Consider the following 13,615-nt stretch of genomic DNA (forward strand, 5'->3'; position numbering starts at 1 on the left):
TTGCAGTATGGATGATCTGAACACATGAATAATTGAGAGTGCATCTTCGCTTTGTGCAACAATGTATGTAACTTGTTTATATCAGCGGCTGGGAATTAACGAGATTAATGACATCATAATGGACATTTAAATGTTTTATAGTGAATACTCAACAGCGTAATGGCGTTATCTCCTTTAAAAGGCGGATAGCCGACGCCCCGCGGTTTCACCTACGTAGTTCCCGTTCCCTTGAGAATACGGGTATAAAATTTTCGGAAACAAGAATTTTCAAATTCGGTTCAGTACATCCAGAGATTACCCCTACAATACCTTACCTTACCTTACCTTATCAGCCGATAGACGTCTCCCTGCAACCCGCTTGATATCCTCGGTCTACCTAGTGGGGGGTCGCCCAACACTGCGCTTTCCGGTGCGGGGTCGCCATTCTAGCACCTTGGGACCCCAACGTCCATCGGCTCTTCGAACTATGTGGCCCGCCTATTGCCACTTCAGCTTCGCGACTCGCTGAGCTATGTCAGTGACTTTGGTTCGTCTACGGATCTCCTCATTCCTGATTCGATCACGCAGAGAAACTCCAAGTATAGCTCGCTCCATCGCCCGCTGAAGCATCCTGAGCATCCTTATTAGAAGGCTCAAAGTCACTCAGCGGGCGACCTCTACAATACCACAACATTATCTCTGTGTATTAGTAAAGTACATAATCTGCGTAAATTCATGTACTAAATATTCATGCTTTCAGTTAGCTCAGAGAAATAATTACAAAATCCATGATCATTCGCTGCGAGGCGCGTGTTAGCGACGCAAATTATTATTATATTTATAAAGAAAATCCCGACCTTATTGTATATATTTAATAAAATAAACGGGCCGAGCAAACAACGGAACGTATAACGTTCAAGGGCAACTGTCAGTTTTGACAGATTTTTGAATAAACCCAGTTCGTTACGAATTACCCAACTGTCTACATCCCTTGCAACGATATACGTCCCGAATAGCTCATTTTCACCGAATATTTCTGTGTTTTGTTTCGTCCGTTACAAAGTGGTCTTCGAGCCAGATCCTTATGTACGAGAATCTGCGACACAAAATATATGGAGGTACGAAACGCTTGCCTAAGCCAGCTATTGGCTACGGAACGGCTTAGGAAGACACGGAACCAAGAGGTAGGTGAAGATGACGCCGCGCATAAGGCACGGGATAAAAGTGTCAGTACCGGTCGTCAGGCGACCACTTATTGTTCAACTACTGCGCTTTTATCCAATAGACTACGATCGTCGAAGGCAGCGAGTCTAGCAAGGAGACGGTTGGAACTGGAGGCAGCTGCAGCTGAAGCAAAAGCCCGCATAGATAAGGAGCTTATAGAAAAAAGGCTACAAGCTAACATTGCGGCACTGAAGGTAAAATACAGTCCATCAAAGTTGAAGGAGAAGGTGAGGTCAACGCGCGATCAACATGGACGGTCCGCGCACGATCAACACGAGCTGCAAGTACAATTCGTTCTGCAGGATACACATCTAGGCGAATTGTGCACGCCCGCCGTTGGATGCGGTGGCACTGAAGGTGCGGCTCCGTTGGTTTATGGTGCAAAGGGTCGATCAATCGTTGGCAATTCATCGGAACCTGATAAGTCAATTTTAAAGACACCGAAGAGTCTACCTACACAAACAGGTCATATTAATAATTACACGAAGTGGCAGTCACTATTCATCGGTAAATATAGCCAAAAAATTGTACCTGTCACTGTAAAATTAAATACGTACGCTTCATACGTTCACAATTATGAAGACAGCTCGCTAAAATGCATTAACATTACACCAGTCATGAAGTCAGTGCTACTTTCGACGGTAACTTGCAAGCCGGTATACGACACAATAATATTATGTCCGACCGTGTTTACTCAAAACAAAGGTAACCACGCAGAGAAACACTTTGCTTTGAATGGAAAATATCGGAGAGAAAAAGTCACAATCATACCGAAACCGCGAGTACACACACCACAAGCCATCACGAACACTATGAGTATGTATTCAAACAATGATGTTGATTATTATTCCCAAAAACTAATTGTTATGAAGTCGAAAGTAGCAAAAGCATGGTGTTTATCGCAAAATAAAATGTTAACTGCAGCGATAGATATAACTTCAATCAGCGCACGGGACGAGCTACGTGTGAAAGAAACAAATATATGCGTAAGCGCCGATTATAATGAACGTTATGACAAGAGGACGCAACGTTGTAAATCGTTTGAAAAACACTGCGCGACCTACCACGATTGTTTGCCGAACTACAGATCGTCACTGAAAGTGAAGGGGACGAAAGATGCACTGCGCGCACTTAGTAGCACAATCAAATGTGTAGAAGCGAGCGAAGGCGCATTTTGTGAATGTTTGAACAGGGAAAAAATATGTTTTGTTGCACTCTGGTGCGTGAATCACGCTGACCGACGGCGGCCGCGCGCAGGCGGTGGATCTATAAGTCGATGTCAGCTGATTGTGTACCTACTTACCCACTCGTACGAATAAATAAAAGGGAACGATGGTGCGTCGCTAGTTATCCAACAGGATTGGAGTGCTGTGTCCAGCACTAGGGTGGGGTATGTTAGCGACGCAAATTATTATTATATTTATAAAGAAAATCCCGACCTTATTGTATATATTTAATAAAATAAACGGGCCGAGCAAACAACGGAACGTATAACGTTCAAGGGCAACTGTCAGTTTTGACAGATTTTTGAATAAACCCAGTTCGTTACGAATTACCCAACTGTCTACATCCCTTGCAACGATATACGTCCCGAATAGCTCATTTTCACCGAATATTTCTGTGTTTTGTTTCGTCCGTTACAGCGCGAACTTCCAAGACTCATTGAGTTCGTCAGCGTTAGAGTGGAAACGAAGTTCAGCTTAACACCATGCACAGGCGAAGCAATCCGAAATTACGTTCCGCCCGCTCAATTGTTACATAGTTTACTATACAAAGGGCCTAGCCAAGTTACACATTTCTATTTCTATAAACGCTAAAGATTCGAAAACTAAAAATGTATTGGAATGACAACAACGACATTTTATACTTTAAATATTTTTAATGTCTACAAAATCACCGCAAAAGAATTTAGTTACTCCAGTGAGCGCACTCATGCACAATGTTATGTTTACTTACATCATGTATTTATATATATATAGTTTTAAGTTTTACACTTCTTGAACTTCTTAGATAATATTTAGGTATTATTTGTTTAAATACGTTGTTGTTTACTATGCGACTTAATGAAATTAAGATAATTAGGCACTTTTGTTCGCCTCAGTTTCGAAGTGACATAATTATAATATGTATACTAATATTATAAATGCAAACTTGAACGATGTGACTTATCGATAACTAATATGAACTCCATACATGTTTTAGTTTTGCGTTAGTGTTTGTAGACAGAGAATTCACGTGTAACTTGGTTACAGACCTCTGTAGTTGATTAGTCGCTACAACAATGCATTTACCTACGTGAGGGGAAAATAATTGTACCGTCCAGTCCATAATGAGAGCAATTTAGTATAAATGTATAAAACAATATAGGTAATTCAGCAAGAATTAAAATAACTATTTAATATAACTAAGTACGATGGTAACGAAGCGATTAAACTATAATATATTAAGCAATTATAAAGAAGGGAAAGAAGCTTTACCTATCAGAAATGTACTATTGTTGGCTCTACATATAGACCTGAGTTCTTTAAATATGTAAGTAGATAGGTACGTACTTCATTAGTCAAATGAAATCTTAAGTCAAATGACTTCATAAGTCACCATTGTATGTTTGAATGTACGGTAGATATTTATACCAACTGAATAATCCTAAGTTTATGTTATATTAAAATACGTTTGTCGCTTCTGTATTTATATATATTCTTCGTAATAGAAATTATGCTCTGTGTTCATCTGATTTCCATCTTCTAGGTGCGAACGCATGAATAATAGAATGCGCGGGCGCAGGGCGTCGTGGAGAGAATACTAAGCCAACTAATGGCTCCTCTACACCATCGATCGTGATGGACGAATACAAACGATCCCGAGCATGTAGAGGAAAACATAACATGCCTTTTGTGATGACTTTCAAATGCTACCATATCAGTACACCAGTAGGTACAGTACAGTAGTGGTGGTTACTAACTGTACGCTCTTTGATATGAAGTGCCGCTCCAACACCTTGAAACGTGCATGGGTTCCCACTTATAGCCACTACAAATTTGCAACGTGTTGATTTCTGATTTGATTGTGTTATAAAACTGCGAATATAATTTTTCTGTTTTTTGCCAGAATAAATAAAAAAAAAAAATTCATAGCCTGTTGATTGATTGTTTGTTTTAATGGGATTGCGGCCTATAGTAAGTGGCGATAGTGTAAATTGAATCGCTTATAATATCTATATATAATTATTATTGCCCACGATCAATGAAAATCGAACCACTGCCGAATAAGCTACTAATGGCCACTGTACCTATCTGTTTGTTTACGGGTTCATCAAAGAAATTATTATGATTATGAAATCAAAATTCCTTTAATTTTCACAGGAAGCTCAAATAAGATTTTCAAGTGAATGACGATAGAATTATGGCCATCGAGCATAGTCGATGGTGTAGAGGAGCCATAACAGCAGAGAGTTTGTGCAATGTGTATAGATCGTCCCGATATGGATGCGTTACTACTGCACTGCTTCTGTTTACCGATGATCTCTACTGCTATATTATATGTTAATCTATATACTAATATAATAAAGTAACAATAGTTCTCAGATTGGCCGGAAACGCCTCTGAGTGATGCTGGGTTTGATTCCCGTCCGCTGGACTATTGACGTACTTACTTTAGCAAAGGCCAGTACAAAGAGCATGTTTCTACAATCCTAATTAGGATGCAGCGATCGTTGAGTTTCAGTGGATATTCTAGCTGTTTCAGCCAGCAAGGACCACATAGTCGGACGAAGACTGCCTCTAACCAGGATGCAATGTATCCGCCCGACAACAAAGACTTATGGCTTAGTTGGAGGTGAAAGGAAATATTAGTCGTTTAGAAGACAGACAGTTATAAATCTATATTATTACTAGCTGCCGCCGCGCGGTTTCACCCGCGTGGTTCCCGTTCCCGTAAGAATATGGAGATAATGTATAGCCTATAGCCTTCCTCGATAAATGGGCTATCTAACACTGAAAGAATTTTTGAAATCGGGCCAGTAGTTCCTGAGATTAGCGCGTTCAATCAATCAAACAAACAAACAAATTTTTCAGCTTTATAATATTAGTATTAGTATAGATTATAAAGCTGAAGAGTTTGTTTATTTGTTTGATTGATTTGAGCCCATTTATCGAGGAGGGCTATAGGCTATATTATATTTACAAAAAAATTAGGGATCCTTCCTGAAACTACAATAATGTAACCCAAGGTGTACAAAAGTTTAGTTTACATGGCGTGCGCTGCAAAAACTATTGATGTTAGAATAAAATGATGTACTACAACTTTGTTGAACACATCATTTTCTATAAAAAATGTTGCGACAGCATATATCTATCTTCTATATTTTAGCAGATATAGAACCTTTTGTAGTTTAATAAATTATTTAAATCTAATACTAAGGTTTACGTCATTATTTACACTACTAAACTTAAATCCCTATCAAAATGAATTATTTAATAATCAAGAGGATATTGTAGAAATAAGATTTGCCTTTAACAGTATCTTAATTAGTCATATAGTTTCGGAGATAATACAAAATTTCTAAAAGACGCAGAAATGCCGCTGTATGACGCCCCGCGGTTTCAACTACGTAGTACCGTTCCCGTGTGAATATGAGGATCAAACATAGCCTATGACACTCGTTAATAATGTAGCTTTCTATTGATAAAAGAATTTTCCAAATCGGTCTAGTAGATCCAGAGATTACCCTCTACAACCACACAAACTTTGCCTCTTTATAATACTAGCATAGAAGTCCCTATTTCATTTGGTCATCGCACCACGCTTCGGCGAAAAGGGCTGGACTGATTTTGCTAAGGGTAGGGGTAGGGTAGGGATAGGATAGGATCAAATCAAATCAAATCAAAAATCATTTATTTCAAGTAGGCTCAGTTTACAAGCACTTTTGACACGTCAGTTGACTATTTGTAAAGATTCTACCACCGGTTCGGAAGGCAGGTTCTGCTGAGAAGATACCGGCAAGAAACTCAACAGTTGCTCTTTTGAAAAAGTCATACAGTATTATAATTTACAATTGATAACAATTACAATTTCTTATAGTTTTATTTCCTGTGTGAAGGTGGAAACTGATCCAATGGCCTCCAAGCGCTTTATAGGACTAAGGTAGGGTAGGGTAGGGGTAGGGTAGGGTAGGTAACGGGTAGGGTACGGGTAGGGTAGTATAGGGGTAGGGTAGGGTAGGATTAGGGTAGAGGTAAACCTTGATGTGGTCCGCTATTGAATATAATATTTTGAAATAGGGGTTGAAAATTGACATTGATTTTTATGCGGACGAAGTCGCGGGCGTCCGCTAGTCTATCATAAAAGAAAAATTCAACCTCTTAGTATTTCACAAGATCCCAACATAACACCTGAAACCTACCAATTCTTTTCAGAATATTCAAACAAAACAACACTCAACAAAGTTACAACACAATTTCAAAAAGGTTCGAGAGGAAGCCAAAAATATCGTGTTTTCAAAAAACGTGAAAAACTCCGAAATAATTGCCAATGATCCTTTGTAAACTGTTCACGTGAATTCAAACTTTGCGTAAGATTAAAAGAAAACATTTTCACGTAACTCATGAAACTGAAATGAAAATAAAATAATATTAACTAGGTATACAAACACAAAGCCGTGATAGCCCAGTGGATATGACCTCTATCGTCGTCGTCGTTATCAACCCATATACTGCTCACTGCTGAGCTCGAGTCTCCTCTCAGAATGAGAGGGGTTAGGCCAATAGTCCACCACGCTGGCCCAATGCGGATTGGCAGACTTCACACACGCAGAGAACAAAGAAATTCTCTGGCGTGCAGGTTTCCTCACGATGTTTTCCTTCACCGTTTGAGACACGTGATATTTAATTTCTTAAAATGCACACAACTGAAAAGTTGGAGGTGCATGCCCCGGACCGGATTAGAACCCTCCGGAATTGGAGGCAGAGGTCATATCCACTGGGCTATCACGTCTCTCAAAAAAAAAATAACTATACGTACTGCGAAATCACAATGCTGGAAATAGATGGTATCAATAGGTTTATATATTCGCCGGGCGAACCTAGGACTACGAAGGCGTTTATTCAAATAATATTCGACCTAGCGCCACACCGGGCGAATATATCAATAGATTTAACGTAAACATAGCTCAAACCTCGATAATATCGCGTAGGATCATAAGTTTAGTGAATTAACAAAATTAATAATAATAATAATAATTCTTTATTTCAGGTTATACACCCATTTAAAATACACAGATAATATACAAATAATAATTAAATAATAAATTTATAATAAAGTACCTAATAATGTAAATATTAATTAATTAGGTATTTACAATATATCATTTCTCTATGAAAGCAAACGTTTTTTTTTTCATTTCTTGTTCCTATCGCCTATTACTATTGTTCCTATACGATGCACGGTAAGCCAATACTTTAAGATAGGGTTATCAGGGCACTCGGAGCATACACTGAGGATTTCATTACGAGAATTCCGGATACGGGCCCAAAAAGCCGCAATTCGCGATCTGACGATCGCAAAGTAGTCTTGTATTTTGGCGTCGGCAAACATACCCGAAAAAAAATTAAGTTGCCCATACATATTATAATCATCAGTGGCAACGATAAATTATTTGATTATATGTAGATATAGATAATACCTGAATAATCTCCTAAATGCCGAGTTGTGTGTTCAGAAAGTCTAATAACTATATATAGTTAATTATATAAATAAGTAGAATGTAAGTAAACTCGAAATTATGCACTTGTACACCCAGTAGCCGTGATAGCCCTATAGATATGACCTCTGCCTCCGATTCTGGAGGGCGTTGGTTCGAATCCGGTCCGGGACATGCACCTCCATCTTTTCAGTTGTGTGCATTTTGAGAAATTAAATATCACGTGTCTCAAACGGTGAAGGAAAACATCGTGAGGAAACCTGCACATCAGAGGATTTTCTTAATTCTCTGCGTGTGTGAAGTCTGCTAATCCGATAACCCCTCTCATCCTGAGAGGAGACTCGAGCTCAGCAGTGAGCCGAATATGGGTTGATAATAATGATGATGACACCCAGTAGAGTAAAATTTTCTGCGGTAATTTTTCGAGTATGTAGACTAGACGTATCTAATGGTATACAGTTATTGGTATTCAACAAGACTTGCTTTCACAACTCCGCTAAGGTGATACAAATTTATAAAACGTAATTTGAATAATACAACGTTTAGCCTGTAACGCAGGTTGCTAAAAAACGATCGTATAAGGCTGTATACGCTAAACCATATAGCAGTCAATTTGGGCGCGATGCCGGGAGGGTCCCTATTGGAGCGGAAACTAACAAGATGAAGGCTGATGAAGTCCCCGGGCTAAAAACATAACGATTTGTGACGAAAACACTCTATACGACGTGAAAAGTGTTCACAAAATCTGATAATAATTGATGCCTATTGGATTGTATATAATTCTCTACGCTTTTGAACCAATATTAGTCGGAATCCGTGTACGGCCTTCACCCATTTGTTTATTGGATATAAGGTATTTTAGTGTTTAAATAAAATTTAGTATCTACGTTGTATAATAATTAGGTAATAAAAATTAGATACTAGTATCTCAATATTAATAACATTTACCTAGGTCATTAGGAAATATTCGACTACCTACAAAACTTTTTTTTTTTATTGAGAAAGAATACAATATAGAACTTAAGCTAACTTATCCTAATAACTATACAAATCATGCCCACGTGGAATAGTGGCAAGAATACTGGCTGCATTACCGCGGCGCTGGACAGCCAGGCTGATCCTTTGCGCAAAAAATAAGCCAGCCCTTCTGTCACCAGTCGAGGCAACTAGCCGCGGTGAAATTATTCGATGAAATTTTTTGGCACTGCGACTCCATGGCCCAAGGGTCTCCACGGCAAAAGGTACAAATATGTAACTCTCTGTCAGAGAGGCATACTTGAGCCACTTACCGGTTTCAGCTTTTTCTGCTGCAAAGGAAAACTTTAGCAGTTTTTAAAATGATCTCTGTCGGTTAAAATACACTCTTCTACACGCTGAACGCAATAATCCTTTTTTTAAGCATGGATGGACCTCGCTAGTCTTTATGCGTTTAATCATGACGAGTTTGAGGTTTGAGGTTTTGGGTCTTGGATCTGGTTAGAATCTAAGCCCCATATTCCATTCCTGTAAGGTTTGTAGAGGACCGCCTCTACAGGGTTACAGGTTAAAATAGGTTGAAAAAATCCTCGATGAACCTTTCATTTCGAAGTCTCCTCTCAAGCTTGTCAGCTCTGCAAAAATATTCCCAATGAGCTTCCGCAGAACTGCTGCTTGTATTCAATTGATTGTTGCTAAGTACAGGCGCATACGGGGTCAAGAGTCGGCCGGGTCAGCCGCCACGCGCCCGCACGAAGCCCTTTCAGATAATGCGCATTTTTGCGGTCACCCGACATTGTACCGTTCGAGCCACTTAATCATATTGATCGATCACGTGACTTGACAAGATATTAGATAATAGAACTTCATAGCGCAATGCCTTTTTATCTGATGCGCTAATAACGGTGCGTTTACACGATAAAATAGAGCAGCTCTTGCTTAGCAACACGTATCACGTGGGAGCAATTTTAAGATATTCGCCAATTGTTTGGCCAGTATTATTTCAAATGCTCTATTAGATACCAGCTTCCGTTGTTTCTATTATCTAAAACGTGAATATCTTCAAGTAAAGAGTGAATATGCACCGTCTAGGCATCCGCGTAGGCTACATCTTCGCTTATTACTTATTCATTCTATCAGTCATGATTCTCCAATGCGCTGGCCAATACAATGTATAAAAATACATTCCATATTGCTCACTGTCGTCGACATATTTCTTTATGGGTTACTTGGAATAGGCGGGGAGAGTGACTTGAGTGGAATAGGGGAGTGTTTGTTAACAGTCAAAGGTAGCTTTAACCCTACACACATCGTTCACAAATGCGTGACTCCACTCAAGGTCATTCTCTGCCATTCTAGGGTCTTATTTTGGTTACTGTTTGATTTGTTAATTAAGTTGTCCTAAAAATTTTGTAAATTATTTTTCAGGACAACCTTTGTTCGACATTAGTTTTCTTATTTTTGTAATCACCTTTGAGTCTGTAAAATGATTAACCAATATTTCCCAGAATGAAGCAATTTTCATTTCCTTGTATAAGTGCGCCTTAAGTTAGCGCATGATTGCCATCTCATGATGTTACCAGATTGTGACGTCACAATGCAGGCTTTCAAACGAACTAGTTAACAGACATTCGAAGAAACTATGTAATCTATTGATGACTAGTTTTTGCCTGTGGTTTGGCTCGCGTTTTGTAGACTTCGTCAATCAATTTTATTCCGAAATAGCGTCTAAAAGATATGGGGCGGCAAACATATCATGATTTTTTTTTGCTTAACAAATTATATGTAGGGAGTACATTAATATTTTCATTAAACATCTTAACATTTGGTAGGTTGGTGGAGGTTGACTTAATATATCTACTAAATTACTGACTAATTAGTAATTTAAATCATCAAAATTATCATGATACTCTGATGACTCTACAAAGCCTCTTATAGCCTTAATAGCTCAACGGTAAGTTCGGTCGGACTCATCACCGAGGGGTGGTGGTTCGATCCCCGCTCCGTTGGTCTATTGTCGTACCCACTCCTAATACTTTCCCGACTAGTTGGAGGGGAATGGGAATATTGGTCATATTTTTTTTTTAAATCTTTTTTTTCACTATATCATTAATTAGACAACACTAGATTCAGGTTTCTCGCTATGAAAAAGAATTACATAATTGTATATGTAAATACCAAGTAATTTAGTATTTGATATGTTTCCTAACAGTACGTTAGTCGCTAAGTACTGTAAGGGTCACCAGTAAGGAGATTACGGTCAATTTGAGGTCAACCTTCTTACCTAATCTGCTCGTCCCCAATGTTCTTCGCATATTTTCTTTGTGTAGATAAATATTTTCAGTTGGTACTTGAAAAAATAGTTATTGATAAAATAAGTCGAAGATTTAGCTCTCAATTTTTTGTTCTGTACCAACAGGAGTAGCTATGAAAAGTTATAATATATTATAAAACTAGCTGACGCCGCGCGGTTTTACCCGCGTGGTTCCCGTTCACATAGAAATACGGAGATAATTAGGCCTTTAGCCTTCCTCGATAAATGGGCTATCTAATATTGGGCTTGATAAATTTGTACCTATCTAATACGGAAAGAATTTTTCAAATTAGACCAGTAGTTCCTGAGATTAGCGCGTTCAACCAAACAGACAAACTCTTCAACTTTATAATATTAGTATAGATGTGTAATTTCTTCGTGATTTTCTCAATAACGAAAATTTTATTTGACCAACAAGCTCGTTTCTCTCCAATCAGTCGGGAAGTCCGTGGTAGAGACTAGTCAACGGGCGGGAATCGCACCCAAACCTTTCACTTATGATCCCGGCCCCTAATTGTAGAGCTATTGAGGCTTCAATTGACAATTTTTCAATATAAAAGCGACGGTATTTACAAAACAACAAAAAATAACCTAAATAAAATACCACAATACTTTTAATAGGTCTTTGGATTATTTCATTCATGTCTTTAATTTCGTCAACCATAAAAAGTTAAAATGATTATCCATACGAGTATACTCAATCAATAGACAGTATTACTATTATGCCTAAAAGAAGTGTTTCATAACTAAAATGCCGTTTTTTGCCAAAAAACAAATAAATCAAAACTAAAATATTTATAGCAATAGAAAATACGTATTGTATTAGAGTTATTGCAAGAAACAATCTCAGTATTGCACTCGAATGGCAAAAGAACTGTTATCCGCCGAGCGTCTTCACAAAGGAAAGGCGATTTCCTCAACTTTATTAATATTCAATGCGTTTCCAATAGTTATTGATACACTGATATTATTTGATTGAAATTCAATGAAGAATTGAATACTTTATTGAAATGAGAGAAAAAAAATGTAGAATTGCTGTTTATTAGTTATGGAAATATTTTGAAACTAGTGGGATTAGCAATCATTAAATTCCAAATTGCAAAACTCAGATAGAATTCGAAGTTCAATTTTATACTGTCCTTAGCCCAGGCTCGCTAGACTCTACCGAATCTTCTTCTATCCGTATGTTGCTTCATAGAAACAGGTAGATTATTATTTATTCTTTATAAGTTAGCCCTTAACTAAAATCTTACCTGATGGTAAGTGATGATGTAGGTAGTCGAAACTTGTTAGGAGGAGGATGAAAATCCACACCCCTTTCGGTTTCTATTCGATACCATACCGGAATGCCAAATCGCTTGGCGATACGTATTTGCCGGTAGGGCGGTAACTAGCCACGGCCGAAGCCTCCCTGGTGGGAGGCTTCGGCCTTAATTGGTCAAGGCCTGGCTGGTGCCAGGCCTTGACCAATTAAGGAGACAATCGGCCCAACCGATGATCGAACCCAGGACCTCCGTTTTGTAAATCCACCGCGCATACCATTGCGCCATGGAGGCCGAAAAAAATTATCATGATATGGTGTCGTTATATTATTTATGCTGAACATTGTTGAACTCAGTTTAATTGAATTGGACATAATTAAAATTATGTCTAATTTTAATTATGTAATTTTTTTTAATAATTAAACGATTCGTTTCAGTAGCGCCATCTCATGCAACTTTGCAATACTACGAGTATCTATGAAACTTGCCATGTTAGCGATTTACCATTAAGCTACTTCAAAACTCAGCGAGATGGCGTTACAAGTTTTATTTATTTCCTTTTTTAACCGACTTTAAAAAAAAAAGGTTGGTTCTCAATTCTTTAATCCCGACACAAAGAGGGGTGTCTGTCTGTCAGTCTGTCTGTGGCATCATAGCTCCCGAACGGATGAAGCGATGTCAATTTAATTCGTTTTGTATGAAATTGAAAGGTAACAAAAGTTCTGGGGGGTTAAAGTGGGGAAGAATAACCGAATGATGGCAAATACACTCGAGTGGGGTCTCAAATGAAAGCGCACTGAAATAGAATATTGATGACTTGATCGAGAGTGTAATTATTAATTTCTTTTTTTTTCAAAATTTTCATTTTTAGGTATGTTATAATTAATCCAATTAAAATATATAGTTGCGTACTTTGTTATTAATAACGAATATTACTCGAAGCCCCTACCATCGATTCCAAAGCATCAAATCGTAGAAATACTCTGCAGTTCTACGAGTATAGAGTAGATATAGAGTACGAACATAGAGTAGTCGAAAATAAATTCTCTCTGTGTCCAATTTTGTTCGATCGAACCATCCGATATACCTATCCTCAGGAAATAAATTACTTCACAGAATTGAAACAAAAATATCTTATGTTTCCTGTATTTTTACATACTTTAG

Source organism: Bicyclus anynana, chromosome 6, assembly GCF_947172395.1.
Source record: "Bicyclus anynana chromosome 6, ilBicAnyn1.1, whole genome shotgun sequence".
Classification (NCBI taxonomy): domain Eukaryota; kingdom Metazoa; phylum Arthropoda; class Insecta; order Lepidoptera; family Nymphalidae; genus Bicyclus; species Bicyclus anynana.